The sequence below is a fragment of the Pimephales promelas genome, chromosome 14 (assembly GCF_988280905.1).
Source record: "Pimephales promelas chromosome 14, fPimPro1.hap1.1, whole genome shotgun sequence".
Taxonomy (NCBI): domain Eukaryota; kingdom Metazoa; phylum Chordata; class Actinopteri; order Cypriniformes; family Leuciscidae; genus Pimephales; species Pimephales promelas.
Window position 1 is genome coordinate 6,580,033 of NC_142782.1, and position 22,631 is coordinate 6,602,663.

General features: G+C 36.1%; 4 long non-coding RNA genes across 7 annotated transcripts; all 4 read right to left on the reverse strand.

The window, feature by feature from the left end:
- Window positions 1-840: 840 nt before the first annotated feature.
- Window positions 841-4,020, reverse strand: LOC120489314 (uncharacterized). The gene is made up of 6 exons (XR_016146408.1): window positions 3,966-4,020; window positions 3,811-3,864; window positions 2,898-2,977; window positions 2,589-2,644; window positions 2,420-2,495; window positions 841-1,600 (listed from the first exon to the last, which is right to left on the reverse strand). It is a non-coding gene; the product is annotated as an uncharacterized LOC120489314 (long non-coding RNA).
- A 2,369-nt stretch (window positions 4,021-6,389) lies between these two features.
- Window positions 6,390-9,556, reverse strand: LOC120490060 (uncharacterized). 2 transcript variants are annotated; one of them, XR_016146410.1, is made up of 6 exons: window positions 9,464-9,547; window positions 9,309-9,362; window positions 8,395-8,474; window positions 8,087-8,142; window positions 7,918-7,993; window positions 6,390-7,098 (listed from the first exon to the last, which is right to left on the reverse strand). It is a non-coding gene; the product is annotated as an uncharacterized LOC120490060 (long non-coding RNA). The 2 variants fall into 2 exon arrangements; XR_016146409.1 differs by lacking the exon at window positions 9,309-9,362 and having other exon boundaries at window positions 9,464-9,556.
- A 2,845-nt stretch (window positions 9,557-12,401) lies between these two features.
- LOC148973639 (uncharacterized) lies at window positions 12,402-15,566 on the reverse strand. 2 transcript variants are annotated; one of them, XR_016146412.1, is made up of 6 exons: window positions 15,473-15,556; window positions 15,318-15,371; window positions 14,410-14,489; window positions 14,102-14,157; window positions 13,933-14,008; window positions 12,402-13,113 (listed from the first exon to the last, which is right to left on the reverse strand). It is a non-coding gene; the product is annotated as an uncharacterized LOC148973639 (long non-coding RNA). The 2 variants fall into 2 exon arrangements; XR_016146411.1 differs by lacking the exon at window positions 15,318-15,371 and having other exon boundaries at window positions 12,403-13,113; window positions 15,473-15,566.
- Window positions 15,567-19,541: 3,975 nt separating this feature from the next.
- Window positions 19,542-22,615, reverse strand: LOC148973640 (uncharacterized). Of its 2 annotated transcripts, XR_016146414.1 has the most exons (6): window positions 22,521-22,604; window positions 22,366-22,419; window positions 21,471-21,550; window positions 21,163-21,218; window positions 20,994-21,069; window positions 19,542-20,174 (listed from the first exon to the last, which is right to left on the reverse strand). It is a non-coding gene; the product is annotated as an uncharacterized LOC148973640 (long non-coding RNA). The 2 variants fall into 2 exon arrangements; XR_016146413.1 differs by lacking the exon at window positions 22,366-22,419 and having other exon boundaries at window positions 19,543-20,174; window positions 22,521-22,615.
- Window positions 22,616-22,631: the final 16 nt, after the last annotated feature.

Below are 22,631 nucleotides of genomic sequence, written 5' to 3' on the forward strand. Positions count from 1 at the left end.
AAAACAGAAAATGTTTCGGTCAGAAATGACCGAAGAGCACCTGAGGGTTAAACGTTAAACGGGCCCTGGGGTTCTGTTGTCAATCCGCGGTTGCGGGTCCGCAGTGACGCGTGTCTGGTGTGTCCGTGTATTCGGGTTCAAATAATTAGAGGAGGACTTGCATTTATCTTGCGCAGCCATGTGTCTAAACCACTCCGAACTGAAGCATATACCTCACATTTCCTGATATTTCTTCAGCATTGCTTTTTTCAAACCAGAAGACAGAAAGGGCTCCAGAAAACGCGAAAATAAAGTTTCCACTTCTCTACTTGTTGAATGCTATTACTGTGTGGAACCTGCATATAACTGTTTACATAAAATATATACGTGTATATATATATATATATATATATATATATATATATATATATATACATACAAACATATATATATAAATAATGGGGTTTTAGGGGTTCATGATCCTTTAAGAATAAGCTACTTAAAGCCAGATTATAAAATAACATTAAGAAATATTATGTCTAAACCCCAAGATAAAATGTTTAAAAAAGATGACACTGCTTACTGCACAATAACAGAAGTGTTAATATGAATAATTTTAACAAAAAACGCATACTTACAGGAAACCGGACGTCTATACCTTTCTGTCTGCACCTTTCTATATGTGCATTTTCCTAGTGAGAAAATGCACATATATAATCAAGACATTTTAGCTAAAATGAAATGGTTTGCTTATGCAAAAATCATAACCAAATGCATGATAAAATCTGAAAAGTGAAAGCACATTTCTGTACTCTGGGTGCATTACAGCTGTATAGAAGCACAAATATTCAATTACGCCACATTGCAATTGTAAAACAGCATGTTTATTAATTTCATTTAAAAAAAAAGAAAAGAAAAAAAAAAGGACAATTTCATCGTCACTATAAGAAACAGTACAGAAGCACTGAGAGTCTTTGAGCATTTCTAGCTCTTCAAGTATGTTCGTTCTGCTCATATACCAGGGAACTGTGCCTTCAGGAGGGCATTGAGCCGAAGATGAAGGGGGGGGGCCCACTCGGCTCACCCCATTCGGTCAAACTCCAGATGCCTCCTCTCCACCAGAATCCATCTTTTCCTTCATTCAGCAACAACTGCAGTGAAGTTCCAAACATCAGCAGCAAACGGGTTTGAGTGAGTGAAGAAATGAGCACAGGAAATTAACCGAGCTAAGAGATGCACGTAAGAGAAAGAGCACGACGACAGCAGAAGAGACTAAAAGAAACGAATAACACGGCTTTACAGTTAGGAGGGACACAATCAGTGACTAAGGTGCTAAAAAGAGGAGAGAGATCTCCATCCAGTGCATGTTAAAACCACTCCAGTCAAGTCAACGCAACTCAACACTCAGGAAATGGCATAAATGTATATCCTAACATTTACGAGAACAATGAACGGGACTTGCATCGTTTCCAACAACAAATAATAGGGAATTCAGCAATAGAACTTCATGTAGACAGAAGGAGATCATCAAAATGTAAACAAGTCTGTCCTGTGGCCAGTAGGTTACAGTCCAGCTTTGGTTTGGTTCTGTCTCGACCTTCAGCCCAAATGGACGCGGGAGCTAAAATGAGAAGAATACACACCACATTAACACACAATCTGGAATACTCAACTGCTATTAGTCAGTTGCACTATGAAGTAGCCATCTAATAATGTCAATTCAGCCAGTGTTTTCATAAATAACAATATTAGGGCTCCAAAAGCCAAGCAGAAATAATGTACATTATATGATCAGCTGAATGTATTCTCCTTTACTTATACATACTAAAAAATGGTGCTAAACAGCACTAAAACTGGTTCATTGGCTCGTAATCCTCAGAACACAGTTCAAGATACTTTAGATTTAGTCCGAGAGCTTTCTGTCCCTCCATTAAAAATGTATGTACGGTATACTGTCCTTGTCCAGAAAGGAAATAAAGACATCAAAGTAGTCCATGTGACATCCGTGGGTTAGTTAGAATGTTTTGATGCATCGAAAATACATTTTGGTCCAAAAATAACAAAAACTGCGACTTTATTCAGCATTATATTGTCTTCCGGTTCTGACGTGTGTCTGGTGCTCCCAAGCTTCGTTTACAGTCAGAGGGAGACGCACGCTGTAAGCAAAACAAATCTGGGTTCTAAGGATGTCTAAGGATTTAGACACATGGCTGGGCAAGATAAATGCAAGTCCTCCTCTAATTATTTGAACCCGAATACACGGGACACACGTCAGCGGCGTCACTGCGGACCCGTGAACGCGGATTGACAACAGAACCCCAGGGCCCGTTTAACACCGGGTTTCGGTACCCATTCCTACATATGGGTGAGTTCATATGGAAGAAGGCCTGTTGTGTTCTGTCTCTTGATTTGTGATAATGGCAGCAATTGCGAAACTCACCTTCGTCATGTACCGAGTATGGATGGCATCAAGATCTTGTCCTGAAGAATCACAGGGTCAAATGCCTATATCCTATCTGGTAACAAGAGCATAGCCATAACTTTAAGATCCCCTGAATTAAAGAATTTCAGTATTTATCAGTAAAAAAACACATCAAACAAATAAATACCTTTGCGTTGGACAGTATGGTGCCTGTCTCATTGGCCAACATAATTAAAAACACACCTGGAGAAATAAAATAAAATATACCAATGACCATGTGATATCCTGCTATCATAATAGTTAAATTAATTATCATAACTATGACCATTATAACATTTGCCGCCGATTATTTAGCTGATTATTTAGCCTACAGGCTTCTCAAGTACAGTCTCACTGAAAAAAAAATTGAAAGAGTGAGACTTCATTCAAAAGCATAAATCCTCCAGACCCCCAACATTTGAACAGTAGTGCACTGTATGTTTGAGGTTTTGCTTACTAGTCGAGTTCATAGCCGTGGAGATTGTCTTGTTCAGGGAGTGCAGCAGGCCATCAGCAAGCATTATGATCTTCTAGAATCTAGAACATAACATGCAATGTGTCACAGAGCCAACAATGTTACAAAGGATATGCAATAGAACATAGGGTTTATTACAAGGAAGGAAGCAAGCTAGAGCAGAGGTGAAATGCAGAAAAGAGAAATAATACACACACACACACACACACACATCTTGTCTTCGGGGTCTACTGGACCCCAAATGACTTTTGCTTGAATTAATTTTTCTCTTTTTCCAAAATGGTATGAAATGTCCTACGGCTCTCAACACTTTCTAGATCTACAAAAAAAATAAAATAAAAAAATAAATAAAAAATGGAATGTTATCTGTTTTTATGTAGGCGTGACAAAAATAGTCAAACTCGTGGTCTTCGGGGTCCATTGGACCCCAAAAAATTACATTTAATTTTGTAAACAGAACAATAGTTTTTTTTTTTTTTAACAAATATTAATTTACTGTTTGTTAATATTTTTACTCAACATTTGTGCAGTTTTTAGCGAGCTGTAGTTGCAGTTTTTGGAGGATTTATGATATCTTTTAAATATCTATAAATAAATATTTATTTATCATTGGACTCAAAATAGACAAAATTCATCATCAAAATCAGAAATAACGCAGAACACTGACAGAAATGACAGAAATAAAGTGCCACACTTCCAAAAATGAAAAAAAAAAAAAACTTCCACAATCAGGTTCCACATTAGGTTAAATAAATTAGCTTACTTCCAATCACCCATTGACAAATTACCAGCAAAACAAAACTATTAAAAACTGTTATCAACACAAAGATGTGGTTAAAAGCCTAAGCTTATAGCTATACAACAAGAGCTCCAGTGTAACGTTAACTTAACTCACCTCTTCTGAAAACGGATCATGCTAACAGACTTTTTCGAAGACACAAAACCATTTCTATAAAGTAAATATTCAGCAGAAGCGTATTAATTACACGTAAGAAGGGTGTCGGGAACGTTTGAATCTATTATTTGTGTGATTTTGTTGACTAAACTTACCTGTAAGCAGTGATAACAAGCGAGAGACTGTTTGTCAGCTGATGACGTTGCGAGAAGGAATGAGAATGAATGGCGGCGATCCAATCAGCGGGCGGCGGCTTGACCTACTCTACTTCCGGTCGCCATTTTGTGAAACAGGCCTATCAAAAAACAACCTTTAAAAACATAAATCAAGCATTAATCCAACTAATACGTCTATAACGTTTATTTTAACATGTATACACAATGATATATAACGTATGGTAAAAAAAAAAATTCAGTTACCATCGTCGAGAATTACAGGCATTTACTGCTGTATAAATAGCAATTTATTTTTCTTCTGTAATATTTACTCTTTTTAATTAAGTATTTTGAGACAATTTAATTGAATTTATTAATATTTATGCAATATTTATGGTTTATTTTGCCATGGAAATGTATATATATATATATATATATATATATATTATTTTTTTCAAAAAAATATTAATGCAGTATTTTAGTTTAATATAGAGTCTAGAAACTATTTCTTATAAAAAATCTTTTAAAAAATGACAAAAAAAAAAATATTCACAATTTTTTTTTTCTTCATTTTTTTACAATTTCCTATTCATTTCCTATGGGGTCATTTTTGACCAAAGACCACAAGTGTGACTATTTTTTTAAGACCACTTAGCATGCTCAGATCATGACCTCAATTTTTTTGTGTGTTCATATACATAATGCCATAAAAGTCACCAAGTTTCGTAACATCGCGATGAAGCTGTGCTTTTTAAAAATTCAAAACATACTTTTTGTAATCAAAATTTATTGGTGTGTATGTGTATAAAAGTGTGTTTGTATGTGTGTGTGTTGGTGGGTGTGTCTGTTTTGCACTCTAGATGTTGTAGAGTGTCACCCCTTTCCTGCGGTGTACTTTTTTTTTTTTTTTTTTTTTAGAATTGTGGCCGATTTGTAGATTGTACACAAAAATTCAGAGAATTTGATTTTTTTGTCAATTTCCCATTCATTTCCTATGGGTCGTCATTTTTGACAGAAGAGCAAAAGTGTGACTAATTTTTTTACGACCACTTAAGTTGCTCGAATCATAACCTCAATTTTTTTGTGTGTTCACATACCCAATGCCATAAAAGTCACCAAGTTTCGTAATTTTCTGAAGAAGCTGTGATTTTTAAATATTCAAAACAGATTTCTTTAATCAAAATGTATTGGTGTTTTTGTGTATAAAAGTGTGTGTGTGTGTGTGTGTAGGGGTGGGTATGTCTGTTTTGCACTCTTGATGTTTTAGAGTGTCACCCCTTCAATGCTGAGCACTTTTTTTTTCTGCATCGTGGCCGATTTGTAGATTGTACACACAAAAATTCTCAAAGTTTTTGTGTTTTTGTCAATTTCCCATTTATTTCCTATGGTCGGTCATTTTTGACCAAAGAGCACAAGTGTGACTATTTTTTTTTACGACCACTTAGCCTGCTCGGATCATGACCTAAATTTTTTTTGTGTGTGTGTTCACATACCCAATGCCATAAAAGTCACCAAGTTTCGTAACATTCCGATGAAGCTGTGATTTTTAAAATTTCAAAACAGAAAATGTTTCGGTCAGAAATGACCGAAGAGCACCTGAGGGTTAAACGTTAAACGGGCCCTGGGGTTCTGTTGTCAATCCGCGGTTGCGGGTCCGCAGTGACGCGTGTCTGGTGTGTCCGTGTATTCGGGTTCAAATAATTAGAGGAGGACTTGCATTTATCTTGCGCAGCCATGTGTCTAAACCACTCCGAACTGAAGCATATACCTCACATTTCCTGATATTTCTTCAGCATTGCTTTTTTCAAACCAGAAGACAGAAAGGGCTCCAGAAAACGCGAAAATAAAGTTTCCACTTCTCTACTTGTTGAATGCTATTACTGTGTGGAACCTGCATATAACTGTTTACATAAAATATATACGTATATATATATATATATATATATATACATACAAACATATATATATAAATAATGGGGTTTTAGGGGTTCATGATCCTTTAAGAATAAGCTACTTAAAGCCAGATTATAAAATAACATTAAGAAATATTATGTCTAAACCCCAAGATAAAATGTTTAAAAAAGATGACACTGCTTACTGCACAATAACAGAAGTGTTAATATGAATAATTTTAACAAAAAACGCATACTTACAGGAAACCGGACGTCTATACCTTTCTGTCTGCACCTTTCTATATGTGCATTTTCCTAGTGAGAAAATGCACATATATAATCAAGACATTTTAGCTAAAATGAAATGGTTTGCTTATGCAAAAATCATAACCAAATGCATGATAAAATCTGAAAAGTGAAAGCACATTTCTGTACTCTGGGTGCATTACAGCTGTATAGAAGCACAAATATTCAATTACGCCACATTGCAATTGTAAAACAGCATGTTTATTAATTTCATTTAAAAAAAAAGAAAAGAAAAAAAAAGGACAATTTCATCGTCACTATAAGAAACAGTACAGAAGCACTGAGAGTCTTTGAGCATTTCTAGCTCTTCAAGTATGTTCGTTCTGCTCATATACCAGGGAACTGTGCCTTCAGGAGGGCATTGAGCCGAAGATGAAGGGGGGGCCCACTCGGCTCACCCCATTCGGTCAAACTCCAGATGCCTCCTCTCCACCAGAATCCATCTTTTCCTTCATTCAGCAACAACTGCAGTGAAGTTCCAAACATCAGCAGCAAACGGGTTTGAGTGAGTGAAGAAATGAGCACAGGAAATTAACCGAGCTAAGAGATGCACGTAAGAGAAAGAGCACGACGACAGCAGAAGAGACTAAAAGAAACGAATAACACGGCTTTACAGTTAGGAGGGACACAATCAGTGACTAAGGTGCTAAAAAGAGGAGAGAGATCTCCATCCAGTGCATGTTAAAACCACTCCAGTCAAGTCAACGCAACTCAACACTCAGGAAATGGCATAAATGTATATCCTAACATTTACGAGAACAATGAACGGGACTTGCATCGTTTCCAACAACAAATAATAGGGAATTCAGCAATAGAACTTCATGTAGACAGAAGGAGATCATCAAAATGTAAACAAGTCTGTCCTGTGGCCAGTAGGTTACAGTCCAGCTTTGGTTTGGTTCTGTCTCGACCTTCAGCCCAAATGGACGCGGGAGCTAAAATGAGAAGAATACACACCACATTAACACACAATCTGGAATACTCAACTGCTATTAGTCAGTTGCACTATGAAGTAGCCATCTAATAATGTCAATTCAGCCAGTGTTTTCATAAATAACAATATTAGGGCTCCAAAAGCCAAGCAGAAATAATGTACATTATATGATCAGCTGAATGTATTCTCCTTTACTTATACATACTAAAAAATGGTGCTAAACAGCACTAAAACTGGTTCATTGGCTCGTAATCCTCAGAACACAGTTCAAGATATTTTAGATTTAGTCCGAGAGCTTTCTGTCCCTCCATTAAAAATGTATGTACGGTATACTGTCCTTGTCCAGAAAGGAAATAAAGACATCAAAGTAGTCCATGTGACATCCGTGGGTTAGTTAGAATGTTTTGATGCATCGAAAATACATTTTGGTCCAAAAATAACAAAAACTGCGACTTTATTCAGCATTATATTGTCTTCCGGTTCTGACGTGTGTCTGGTGCTCCCAAGCTTCGTTTACAGTCAGAGGGAGACGCACGCTGTAAACAAAACAAATCTGGGTTCTAAGGATGTCTAAGGATTTAGACACATGGCTGGGCAAGATAAATGCAAGTCCTCCTCTAATTATTTGAACCCGAATACACGGGACACACGTCAGCGGCGTCACTGCGGACCCGTGAACGCGGATTGACAACAGAACCCCAGGGCCCGTTTAACACCGGGTTTCGGTACCCATTCCTACATATGGGTGAGTTCATATGGAAGAAGGCCTGTTGTGTTCTGTCTCTTGATTTGTGATAATGGCAGCAATTGCGAAACTCACCTTCGTCATGTACCGAGTATGGATGGCATCAAGATCTTGTCCTGAAGAATCACAGGGTCAAATGCCTATATCCTATCTGGTAACAAGAGCATAGCCATAACTTTAAGATCCCCTGAATTAAAGAATTTCAGTATTTATCAGTAAAAAAACACATCAAACAAATAAATACCTTTGCGTTGGACAGTATGGTGCCTGTCTCATTGGCCAACATAATTAAAAACACACCTGGAGAAATAAAATAAAATATACCAATGACCATGTGATATCCTGCTATCATAATAGTTAAATTAATTATCATAACTATGACCATTATAACATTTGCCGCCGATTATTTAGCTGATTATTTAGCCTACAGGCTTCTCAAGTACAGTCTCACTGAAAAAAAATTGAAAGAGTGAGACTTCATTCAAAAGCATAAATCCTCCAGACCCCCAACATTTGAACAGTAGTGCACTGTATGTTTGAGGTTTTGCTTACTAGTCGAGTTCATAGCCGTGGAGATTGTCTTGTTCAGGGAGTGCAGCAGGCCATCAGCAAGCATGATGATCTTCTAGAATCTAGAACATAACATGCAATGTGTCACAGAGCCAACAATGTTACAAAGGATATGCAATAGAACATAGGGTTTATTACAAGGAAGGAAGGAAGCTAGAGCAGAGGTGAAATGCAGAAAAGAGAAATAATACACACACACACACACACACACACACACACATCTTGTCTTCGGGGTCTACTGGACCCCAAATGACTTTTGCTTGAATTAATTTTTCTCTTTTTCCAAAATGGTATGAAACGTCCTACGGCTCTCAACACTTTCTAGATCTACAAAAAATAAAAATAAAAAATAAAAATAAAAAATGGAATGTTATCTGTTTTTATGTAGGCGTGACAAAAATAGTCAAACTCGTGGTCTTCGGGGTCCATTGGACCCCAAAAAATTACATTTAATTTTGTAAACAGAACAATAGTTTTTTTTTTTTTTAACAAATATTAATTTACTGTTTGTTAATATTTTTACTCAACATTTGTGCAGTTTTTAGCGAGCTGTAGTTGCAGTTTTTGGAGGATTTATGATATCTTTTAAATATCTATAAATAAATATTTATTTATCATTGGACTCAAAATAGACAAAATTCATCATCAAAATCAGAAATAACGCAGAACACTGACAGAAATGACAGAAATAAAGTGCCACACTTCCAAAAATGAAAAAAAAAAACTTCCACAATCAGGTTCCACATTAGGTTAAATAAATTAGCTTACTTCCAATCACCCATTGACAAATTACCAGCAAAACAAAACTATTAAAAACTGTTATCAACACAAAGATGTGGTTAAAAGCCTAAGCTTATATACAACAAGAGCTCCAGTGTAACGTTAACTTAACTCACCTCTTCTGAAAACGGATCATGCTAACAGACTTTTTCGAAGACACAAAACCATTTCTATAAAGTAAATATTCAGCAGAAGCGTATTAATTACACGTAAGAAGGGTGTCGGGAACGTTTGAATCTATTATTTGTGTGATTTTGTTGACTAAACTTACCTGTAAGCAGTGATAACAAGCGAGAGACTGTTTGTCAGCTGATGACGTTGCGAGAAGGAATGAGAATGAATGGCGGCGATCCAATCAGCGGGCGGCGGCTTGACCTACTCTACTTCCGGTCGCCATTTTGTGAAACAGGCCTATCAAAAAACAACCTTTAAAAACATAAATCAAGCATTAATCCAACTAATACGTCTATAACGTTTATTTTAACATGTATACACAATGATATATAACGTATGGTAAAAAAAAAATTCAGTTACCATCGTCGAGAATTACAGGCATTTACTGCTGTATAAATAGCCAGAGAACCCACATCGCTATTGTAGTTACCCGAATAGCCTAGGATGGATGAGGCCTGCGTCCAGGCTTGAGCATGGTAACTCGAAGGATCCTTCGATTGGTGAACCACCAACTTAGTGGCGCTTCGATACATCCTTTTCTTCCTTTATTTACCACATCTTTTGCACATAGTGCATGATGCAGAACTCAAACCCAAAACTACCCCGTTTTCAAATTAAACCCTCAGGTGCTCTTCGTTTCGGAGTCACACTTGTTTTCTTCCCGGTCAAAAGTGACCGAAAAATTAAACTTTCTCCATCCCAGTAAAACCAATGCAATTTATTTTTCTTCTATAATATTTATTCTTTTTAATTAAGTATTTTGAGACAATTTAATTGAATTTATTAATATTTATGCAATATTTATGGTTTATTTTGCCATGGAAATGTATATATATATATATTATTTTTTTCAAAAAAATATTAATGCAGTATTTTAGTTTAATATAGAGTCTAGGCCTTTAGAAAAAAAAAATATTTTTTGAAGAAAATTAGCACCGTGGTTACAGTATAGAGAAAAAGCGTAGAATCATGGTGTAACCACTAGATGGCATGTACAGCTCTCTACGGAGAGGCATGTGAATTTCCCAGCTGTTTATGAACACATTTTTTTTTTTTTTTTTTTTGGTGGATTTGTATATATAGTTGAAACAATCTCAAAAACTATTTCTTATAAAAAATCTTTTAAAAAATGACAAAAAAAAAAAATATTCACAATTTTTTTTTTCTTCATTTTTTTACAATTTCCTATTCATTTCCTATGGGGTCATTTTTGACCAAAGACCACAAGTGTGACTATTTTTTTAAGACCACTTAGCATGCTCAGATCATGACCTCAATTTTTTTGTGTGTTCATATACATAATGCCATAAAAGTCACCAAGTTTCGTAACATCGCGATGAAGCTGTGATTTTTAAAAATTCAAAACATACTTTTTGTAATCAAAATTTATTGGTGTGTATGTGTATAAAAGTGTGTTTGTATGTGTGTGTGTTGGTGGGTGTGTCTGTTTTGCACTCTAGATGTTGTAGAGTGTCACCCCTTTCCTGCGGTGTACTTTTTTTTTTTTTTTTTTTTTTTTTTTTTTAGAATTGTGGCCGATTTGTAGATTGTACACAAAAATTCAGAGAATTTGATTTTTTTGTCAATTTCCCATTCATTTCCTATGGGTCGTCATTTTTGACAGAAGAGCAAAAGTGTGACTAATTTTTTTACGACCACTTAAGTTGCTCGAATCATAACCTCAATTTTTTTGTGTGTTCACATACCCAATGCCATAAAAGTCACCAAGTTTCGTAATTTTCTGAAGAAGCTGTGATTTTTAAATATTCAAAACAGATTTCTTTAATCAAAATGTATTGGTGTTTTTGTGTATAAAAGTGTGTGTGTGTGTGTGTGTAGGGGTGGGTATGTCTGTTTTGCACTCTTGATGTTTTAGAGTGTCACCCCTTCAATGCTGAGCACTTTTTTTTCTGCATCGTGGCCGATTTGTAGATTGTACACACAAAAATTCTCAAAGTTTTTGTGTTTTTGTCAATTTCCCATTTATTTCCTATGGTCGGTCATTTTTGACCAAAGAGCACAAGTGTGACTATTTTTTTTTACGACCACTTAGCCTGCTCGGATCATGACCTAAATTTTTTTTTTGTGTGTGTTCACATACCCAATGCCATAAAAGTCACCAAGTTTCGTAACATTCCGATGAAGCTGTGATTTTTAAAATTTCAAAACAGAAAATGTTTCGGTCAGAAATGACCGAAGAGCACCTGAGGGTTAAACGTTAAACGGGCCCTGGGGTTCTGTTGTCAATCCGCGGTTGCGGGTCCGCAGTGACGCGTGTCTGGTGTGTCCGTGTATTCGGGTTCAAATAATTAGAGGAGGACTTGCATTTATCTTGCGCAGCCATGTGTCTAAACCACTCCGAACTGAAGCATATACCTCACATTTCCTGATATTTCTTCAGCATTGCTTTTTTCAAACCAGAAGACAGAAAGGGCTCCAGAAAACGCGAAAATAAAGTTTCCACTTCTCTACTTGTTGAATGCTATTACTGTGTGGAACCTGCATATAACTGTTTACATAAAATATATACGTATATATATATATATATATATATATATATACATACAAACATATATATATAAATAATGGGGTTTTAGGGGTTCATGATCCTTTAAGAATAAGCTACTTAAAGCCAGATTATAAAATAACATTAAGAAATATTATGTCTAAACCCCAAGATAAAATGTTTAAAAAAGATGACACTGCTTACTGCACAATAACAGAAGTGTTAATATGAATCATTTTAACAAAAAACGCATACTTACAGGAAACCGGACGTCTATACCTTTCTGTCTGCACCTTTCTATATGTGCATTTTCCTAGTGAGAAAATGCACATATATAATCAAGACATTTTAGCTAAAATGAAATGGTTTGCTTATGCAAAAATCATAACCAAATGCATGATAAAATCTGAAAAGTGAAAGCACATTTCTGTACTCTGGGTGCATTACAGCTGTATAGAAGCACAAATATTCAATTACGCCACATTGCAATTGTAAAACAGCATGTTTATTAATTTCATTTAAAAAAAAAGAAAAGAAAAAAAAAAAGGACAATTTCATCGTCACTATAAGAAACAGTACAGAAGCACTGAGAGTCTTTGAGCATTTCTAGCTCTTCAAGTATGTTCGTTCTGCTCATATACCAGGGAACTGTGCCTTCAGGAGGGCATTGAGCCGAAGATGAAGGGGGGGCCCACTCGGCTCACCCCATTCGGTCAAACTCCAGATGCCTCCTCTCCACCAGAATCCATCTTTTCCTTCATTCAGCAACAACTGCAGTGAAGTTCCAAACATCAGCAGCAAACGGGTTTGAGTGAGTGAAGAAATGAGCACAGGAAATTAACCGAGCTAAGAGATGCACGTAAGAGAAAGAGCACGACGACAGCAGAAGAGACTAAAAGAAACGAATAACACGGCTTTACAGTTAGGAGGGACACAATCAGTGACTAAGGTGCTAAAAAGAGGAGAGAGATCTCCATCCAGTGCATGTTAAAACCACTCCAGTCAAGTCAACGCAACTCAACACTCAGGAAATGGCATAAATGTATATCCTAACATTTACGAGAACAATGAACGGGACTTGCATCGTTTCCAACAACAAATAATAGGGAATTCAGCAATAGAACTTCATGTAGACAGAAGGAGATCATCAAAATGTAAACAAGTCTGTCCTGTGGCCAGTAGGTTACAGTCCAGCTTTGGTTTGGTTCTGTCTCGACCTTCAGCCCAAATGGACGCGGGAGCTAAAATGAGAAGAATACACACCACATTAACACACAATCTGGAATACTCAACTGCTATTAGTCAGTTGCACTATGAAGTAGCCATCTAATAATGTCAATTCAGCCAGTGTTTTCATAAATAACAATATTAGGGCTCCAAAAGCCAAGCAGAAATAATGTACATTATATGATCAGCTGAATGTATTCTCCTTTACTTATACATACTAAAAAATGGTGCTAAACAGCACTAAAACTGGTTCATTGGCTCGTAATCCTCAGAACACAGTTCAAGATATTTTAGATTTAGTCCGAGAGCTTTCTGTCCCTCCATTAAAAATGTATGTACGGTATACTGTCCTTGTCCAGAAAGGAAATAAAGACATCAAAGTAGTCCATGTGACATCCGTGGGTTAGTTAGAATGTTTTGATGCATCGAAAATACATTTTGGTCCAAAAATAACAAAAACTGCGACTTTATTCAGCATTATATTGTCTTCCGGTTCTGACGTGTGTCTGGTGCTCCCAAGCTTCGTTTACAGTCAGAGGGAGACGCACGCTGTAAACAAAACAAATCTGGGTTCTAAGGATGTCTAAGGATTTAGACACATGGCTGGGCAAGATAAATGCAAGTCCTCATCTAATTATTTGAACCCGAATACACGGGACACACGTCAGCGGCGTCACTGCGGACCCGTGAACGCGGATTGACAACAGAACCCCAGGGCCCGTTTAACACCGGGTTTCGGTACCCATTCCTACATATGGGTGAGTTCATATGGAAGAAGGCCTGTTGTGTTCTGTCTCTTGATTTGTGATAATGGCAGCAATTGCGAAACTCACCTTCGTCATGTACCGAGTATGGATGGCATCAAGATCTTGTCCTGAAGAATCACAGGGTCAAATGCCTATATCCTATCTGGTAACAAGAGCATAGCCATAACTTTAAGATCCCCTGAATTAAAGAATTTCAGTATTTATCAGTAAAAAAACACATCAAACAAATAAATACCTTTGCGTTGGACAGTATGGTGCCTGTCTCATTGGCCAACATAATTAAAAACACACCTGGAGAAATAAAATAAAATATACCAATGACCATGTGATATCCTGCTATCATAATAGTTAAATTAATTATCATAACTATGACCATTATAACATTTGCCGCCGATTATTTAGCTGATTATTTAGCCTACAGGCTTCTCAAGTACAGTCTCACTGAAAAAAAATTGAAAGAGTGAGACTTCATTCAAAAGCATAAATCCTCCAGACCCCCAACATTTGAACAGTAGTGCACTGTATGTTTGAGGTTTTGCTTACTAGTCGAGTTCATAGCCGTGGAGATTGTCTTGTTCAGGGAGTGCAGCAGGCCATCAGCAAGCATGATGATCTTCTAGAATCTAGAACATAACATGCAATGTGTCACAGAGCCAACAATGTTACAAAGGATATGCAATAGAACATATGGTTTATTACAAGGAAGGAAGCAAGCTAGAGCAGAGGTGAAATGCAGAAAAGAGAAATAATACACACACACACACACACACACACACACACATCTTGTCTTCGGGGTCTACTGGACCCCAAATGACTTTTGCTTGAATTAATTTTTCTCTTTTTCCAAAATGGTATGAAACGTCCTACGGCTCTCAACACTTTCTAGATCTACAAAAAAAATAAAATAAAAAAATAAATAAAAAATGGAATGTTATCTGTTTTTATGTAGGCGTGACAAAAATAGTCAAACTCGTGGTCTTCGGGGTCCATTGGACCCCAAAAAATTACATTTAATTTTGTAAACAGAACAATAGTTTTTTTTTTTTTTAACAAATATTAATTTACTGTTTGTTAATATTTTTACTCAACATTTGTGCAGTTTTTAGCGAGCTGTAGTTGCAGTTTTTGGAGGATTTATGATATCTTTTAAATATCTATAAATAAATATGTATTTATCATTGGACTCAAAATAGACAAAATTCATCATCAAAATCAGAAATAACGCAGAACACTGACAGAAATAAAGTGCCACACTTCCAAAAATGAAAAAAAAAAAAAACTTCCACAATCAGGTTCCACATTAGGTTAAATAAATTAGCTTACTTCCAATCACCCATTGACAAATTACCAGCAAAACAAAACTATTAAAAACTGTTATCAACACAAAGATGTGGTTAAAAGCCTAAGCTTATATACAACAAGAGCTCCAGTGTAACGTTAACTTAACTCACCTCTTCTGAAAACGGATCATGCTAACAGACTTTTTCGAAGACACAAAACCATTTCTATAAAGTAAATATTCAGCAGAAGCGTATTAATTACACGTAAGAAGGGTGTCGGGAACGTTTGAATCTATTATTTGTGTGATTTTGTTGACTAAACTTACCTGTAAGCAGTGATAACAAGCGAGAGACTGTTTGTCAGCTGATGACGTTGCGAGAAGGAATGAGAATGAATGGCGGCGATCCAATCAGCGGGCGGCGGCTTGACCTACTCTACTTCCGGTCGCCATTTTGTGAAACAGGCCTATCAAAAAACAACCTTTAAAAACATAAATCAAGCATTAATCCAACTAATACGTCTATAACGTTTATTTTAACATGTATACACAATGATATATAACGTATGGTAAAAAAAAAAATTCAGTTACCATCGTCGAGAATTACAGGCATTTACTGCTGTATAAATAGCAATTTATTTTTCTTCTGTAATATTTACTCTTTTTAATTAAGTATTTTGAGACAATTTAATTGAATTTATTAATATTTAGGCAATATTTATGGTTTATTTTGCCATGGAAATGTATATATATATATATATATATATATATATATATATATATATTATTTTTTTCAAAAAAATATTAATGCAGTATTTTAGTTTAATATAGAGTCTAGAAACTATTTCTTATAAAAAAATCTTTTAAAAAATGACAAAAAAAAAAAATATTCACAATTTTTTTTTTCTTCATTTTTTTACAATTTCCTATTCATTTCCTATGGGCAATGGCGCCACCAGGGGGTGGCCAGGGGTGGCCCCACCCCTGGCCGACTCCTGGCCACCCCATTGGCCACCCCAATGGCCAGTATTAATTTTTGTAGCATCAGTTATGCATTTTATAAATAAGTCAAAAATATTCTTAAGTAAAAGAAGACGGGGAATTATGTGTCATGACGTGCTTTTTAAGTGCCAAATGGTACACTGTTACAGCAGCTTTTTGATGTGTTTTTGCCACGTTTGGACAGGCAGGGATGCAAACAGCGCGCTTTTCGGCGCCTCCCGCTTTTTTCACGTCAGTTTGGGTGACAAAGTCATCTGAAGTCATTCCATAGCTTAATGTGAGGGACATTAGTATATTTACATCATTAAAGTATACGGAAACTCGTTTTCCCTCCTCTGCGGCTGTCAATCATTCTCCATTCATATTCAAACAGCACGCGCGCCTCTTGGATGCACGGTAAAACTCTCTCCAATATGATATATTCACATTATAAATGCATGATCTGTAGATAAAAGGCTGTGTATTCGCATAAAATTACTTTATTTTCTTGGAGTTTGTTGCTGTTTTTAAACGACTCACTACGTAACCGTGTGCTTGTTACTGTTAGATCACACATATCACACGGATTATGAATCGCCATCAAACACAAAATAACTGTGAAACAAAGGAACAAATCGCACTAGGATTTGTGCGCTCAACATTTCTTCGATTTGTGACATGAGCTTTTAAATGCGCACTTATGCAGCGCAGTGCTGCTGCATACTGTGACTCCATGTTGCTTTGAGCACATCATTCTGCACCCGCTCTGTTTTTCATGTTATCATGGGTTTGCGCACTGAAATATTATTAAAAGCCAATATATTTTGTTATACCTAGCCTGCTCAATACATTTTAAATAAGCATAATTTAATTGTATATTATTTATTTGTAGTTTAGGCTATATATGCACTTCTGAATTCTTGACATTAATATATAAATATAGAATTGTGAATGCCTGATTGAATTTTAAAAGAGAACTAATAGTAATTTGTTTTTATTAACATATTTAGATTTTATAAAATTACTGTGCAGATTTTTTCAAGAATTACTTTTTGCTGCTGATATATACACTCATTATACACTCATTAAGTTTATTAAAAATTCATAATACATTTATGTAATATTTAAAGGTGTTAACTGTATCTTACACTGCAAAATAATAACTTAAAAATGATTAAATTCATCACAATTATGTAAGTATCTGGAAATTTGCTGTGGGGCAAGGGCCCTTATATATATCATATAATATATATCATTATATACAATATAATACATATTAGTTGGGCCCTACTAATATCATTAGTAACATTAAATATTACACAGTAAACCAAAGTATATCAGTAGGAGTTTCCTTAAGTCTTTCTGATAGTTTTCTACAGGCTGGTTTACTACAACAGTAGAATACAATTCTGAAATTATGGTTTATACTGTAGTTTTGGTGTGCCACCCCAAGATTTTAACTGGCCCCATCTGGCCACCCCTATGAAAAATTTCTGGAGGCGCCACTGCCTATGGGGTCATTTTTGACCAAAGACCACAAGTGTGACTATTTTTTTAAGACCACTTAGCATGCTCAGATCATGACCTCAATTTTTTTGTGTGTTCATATACATAATGCCATAAAAGTCACCAAGTTTCGTAACATCGCGATGAAGCTGTGCTTTTTAAAAATTCAAAACATACTTTTTGTAATCAAAATTTATTGGTGTGTATGTGTATAAAAGTGTGTTTGTATGTGTGTGTGTTGGTGGGTGTGTCTGTTTTGCACTCTAGATGTTGTAGAGTGTCACCCCTTTCCTGCGGTGTACTTTTTTTTTTTTTTTTTTTTTAGAATTGTGGCCGATTTGTAGATTGTACACAAAAATTCAGAGAATTTGATTTTTTTGTCAATTTCCCATTCATTTCCTATGGGTCGTCATTTTTGACAGAAGAGCAAAAGTGTGACTAATTTTTTTACGACCACTTAAGTTGCTCGAATCATAACCTCAATTCTTTTGTGTGTTCACATACCCAATGCCATAAAAGTCACCAAGTTTTGTAATTTTCTGAAGAAGCTGTGATTTTTAAATATTCAAAACAGATTTCTTTAATCAAAATTTATTGCTGTTTTTGTGTATAAAAGTGTGTGTGTGTGTGTGTGTAGGGGTGGGTATGTCTGTTTTGCACTCTTGATGTTTTAGAGTGTCACCCCTTCAATGCTGAGCACTTTTTTTTCTGCATCGTGGCCGATTTGTAGATTGTACACACAAAAATTCTCAAAGTTTTTGTGTTTTTGTCAATTTCCCATTTATTTCCTATGGTCGGTCATTTTTGACCAAAGAGCACAAGTGTGACTATTTTTTTTTACGACCACTTAGCCTGCTCGGATCATGACCTAAATTTTTTTTTTTGTGTGTTCACATACCCAATGCCATAAAAGTCACCAAGTTTCGTAACATTCCGATGAAGCTGTGATTTTTAAAATTTCAAAACAGAAAATGTTTCGGTCAGAAATGACCGAAGAGCACCTGAGGGTTAAACGTTAAACGGGCCCTGGGGTTCTGTTGTCAATCCGCGGTTGCGGGTCCGCAGTGACGCGTGTCTGGTGTGTCCGTGTATTCGGGTTCAAATAATTAGAGGAGGACTTGCATTTATCTTGCGCAGCCATGTGTCTAAACCACTCCGAACTGAAGCATATACCTCACATTTCCTGATATTTCTTCAGCATTGCTTTTTTCAAACCAGAAGACAGAAAGGGCTCCAGAAAACGCGAAAATAAAGTTTCCACTTCTCTACTTGTTGAATGCTATTACTGTGTGGAACCTGCATATAACTGTTTACATAAAATATATACGTATATATATATATATATATATATATATACATACAAACATATATATATATAAATAATGGGGTTTTAGGGGTTCATGATCCTTTAAGAATAAGCTACTTAAAGCCAGATTATAAAATAACATTAAGAAATATTATGTCTAAACCCCAAGATAAAATGTTTAAAAAAGATGACACTGCTTACTGCACAATAACAGAAGTGTTAATATGAATAATTAACAAAAAACGCATACTTACAGGAAACCGGACGTCTATACCTTTCTGTCTGCACCTTTCTATATGTGCATTTTCCTAGTGAGAAAATGCACATATATAATCAAGACATTTTAGCTAAAATGAAATGGTTTGCTTATGCAAAAATCATAACCAAATGCATGATAAAATCTGAAAAGTGAAAGCACATTTCTGTACTCTGGGTGCATTACAGCTGTATAGAAGCACAAATATTCAATTACGCCACATTGCAATTGTAAAACAGCATGTTTATTAATTTCATTTAAAAAAAAAAGAAAAGAAAAAAAAAAGGACAATTTCATCGTCACTATAAGAAACAGTACAGAAGCACTGAGAGTCTTTGAGCATTTCTAGCTCTTCAAGTATGTTCGTTCTGTTCATATACCAGGGAACTGTGCCTTCAGGAGGGCATTGAGCCGAAGATGAAGGGGGGGCCCACTCGGCTCACCCCATTCGGTCAAACTCCAGATGCCTCCTCTCCACCAGAATCCATCTTTTCCTTCATTCAGCAACAACTGCAGTGAAGTTCCAAACATCAGCAGCAAACGGGTTTGAGTGAGTGAAGAAATGAGCACAGGAAATTAACCGAGCTAAGAGATGCACGTAAGAGAAAGAGCACGACGACAGCAGAAGAGACTAAAAGAAACGAATAACACGGCTTTACAGTTAGGAGGGACACAATCAGTGACTAAGGTGCTAAAAAGAGGAGAGAGATCTCCATCCAGTGCATGTTAAAACCACTCAAGTCAAGTCAACGCAACTCAACACTCAGGAAATGGCATAAATGTATATCCTAACATTTACGAGAACAATGAACGGGACTTGCATCGTTTCCAACAACAAATAATAGGGAATTCAGCAATAGAACTTCATGTAGACAGAAGGAGATCATCAAAATGTAAACAAGTCTGTCCTGTGGCCAGTAGGTTACAGTCCAGCTTTGGTTTGGTTCTGTCTCGACCTTCAGCCCAAATGGACGCGGGAGCTAAAATGAGAAGAATACACACCACATTAACACACAATCTGGAATACTCAACTGCTATTAGTCAGTTGCACTATGAAGTAGCCATCTAATAATGTCAATTCAGCCAGTGTTTTCATAAATAACAATATTAGGGCTCCAAAAGCCAAGCAGAAATAATGTACATTATATGATCAGCTGAATGTATTCTCCTTTACTTATACATACTAAAAAATGGTGCTAAACAGCACTAAAACTGGTTCATTGGCTCGTAATCCTCAGAACACAGTTCAAGATATTTTAGATTTAGTCCGAGAGCTTTCTGTCCCTCCATTAAAAATGTATGTACGGTATACTGTCCTTGTCCAGAAAGGAAATAAAGACATCAAAGTAGTCCATGTGACATCCGTGGGTTAGTTAGAATGTTTTGATGCATCGAAAATACATTTTGGTCCAAAAATAACAAAAACTGCGACTTTATTCATCATTATATTGTCTTCCGGTTCTGACGTGTGTCTGGTGCTCCCAAGCTTCGTTTACAGTCAGAGGGAGACGCACGCTGTAAGCAAAACAAATCTGGGTTCTAAGGATGTCTAAGGATTTAGACACATGGCTGGGCAAGATAAATGCAAGTCCTCCTCTAATTATTTGAACCCGAATACACGGGACACACGTCAGCGGCGTCACTGCGGACCCGTGAACGCGGATTGACAACAGAACCCCAGGGCCCGTTTAACACCGGGTTTCGGTACCCATTCCTACATATGGGTGAGTTCATATGGAAGAAGGCCTGTTGTGTTCTGTCTCTTGATTTGTGATAATGGCAGCAATTGCGAAACTCACCTTCGTCATGTACCGAGTATGGATGGCATCAAGATCTTGTCCTGAAGAATCACAGGGTCAAATGCCTATATCCTATCTGGTAACAAGAGCATAGCCATAACTTTAAGATCCCCTGAATTAAAGAATTTCAGTATTTATCAGTAAAAAAACACATCAAACAAATAAATACCTTTGCGTTGGACAGTATGGTGCCTGTCTCATTGGCCAACATAATTAAAAACACACCTGGAGAAATAAAATAAAATATACCAATGACCATGTGATATCCTGCTATCATAATAGTTAAATTAATTATCATAACTATGACCATTATAACATTTGCCGCCGATTATTTAGCTGATTATTTAGCCTACAGGCTTCTCAAGTACAGTCTCACTGAAAAAAAATTGAAAGAGTGAGACTTCATTCAAAAGCATAAATCCTCCAGACCCCCAACATTTGAACAGTAGTGCACTGTATGTTTGAGGTTTTGCTTACTAGTCGAGTTCATAGCCGTGGAGATTGTCTTGTTCAGGGAGTGCAGCAGGCCATCAGCAAGCATGATGATCTTCTAGAATCTAGAACATAACATGCAATGTGTCACAGAGCCAACAATGTTACAAAGGATATGCAATAGAACATAGGGTTTATTACAAGGAAGGAAGCAAGCTAGAGCAGAGGTGAAATGCAGAAAAGAGAAATAATACACACACACACACACACACACACATCTTGTCTTCGGGGTCTACTGGACCCCAAATGACTTTTGCTTGAATTAATTTTTCTCTTTTTCCAAAATGGTATGAAACGTCCTACGGCTCTCAACACTTTCTAGATCTACAAAAAAAATAAAATAAAAAAATAAATAAAAAATGGAATGTTATCTGTTTTTATGTAGGCGTGACAAAAATAGTCAAACTCGTGGTCTTCGGGGTCCATTAATTTTGTAAACAGAACAATAGTTTTTTTTTTTTTTTTTTAACAAATATTAATTTACTGTTTGTTAATATTTTTACTCAACATTTGTGCAGTTTTTAGCGAGCTGTAGTTGCAGTTTTTGGAGGATTTATGATATCTTTTAAATATCTATAAATAAATATGTATTTATCATTGGACTCAAAATAGACAAAATTCATCATCAAAATCAGAAATAACGCAGAACACTGACAGAAATGACAGAAATAAAGTGCCACACTTCCAAAAATGAAAAAAAAAAAAAAACTTCCACAATCAGGTTCCACATTAGGTTAAATAAATTAGCTTACTTCCAATCACCCATTGACAAATTACCAGCAAAACAAAACTATTAAAAACTGTTATCAACACAAAGATGTGGTTAAAAGCCTAAGCTTATATACAACAAGAGCTCCAGTGTAACGTTAACTTAACTCACCTCTTCTGAAAACGGATCATGCTAACAGACTTTTTCGAAGACACAAAACCATTTCTATAAAGTAAATATTCAGCAGAAGCGTATTAATTACACGTAAGAAGGGTGTCGGGAACGTTTGAATCTATTATTTGTGTGATTTTGTTGACTAAACTTACCTGTAAGCAGTGATAACAAGCGAGAGACTGTTTGTCAGCTGATGACGTTGCGAGAAGGAATGAGAATGAATGGCGGCGATCCAATCAGCGGGCGGCGGCTTGACCTACTCT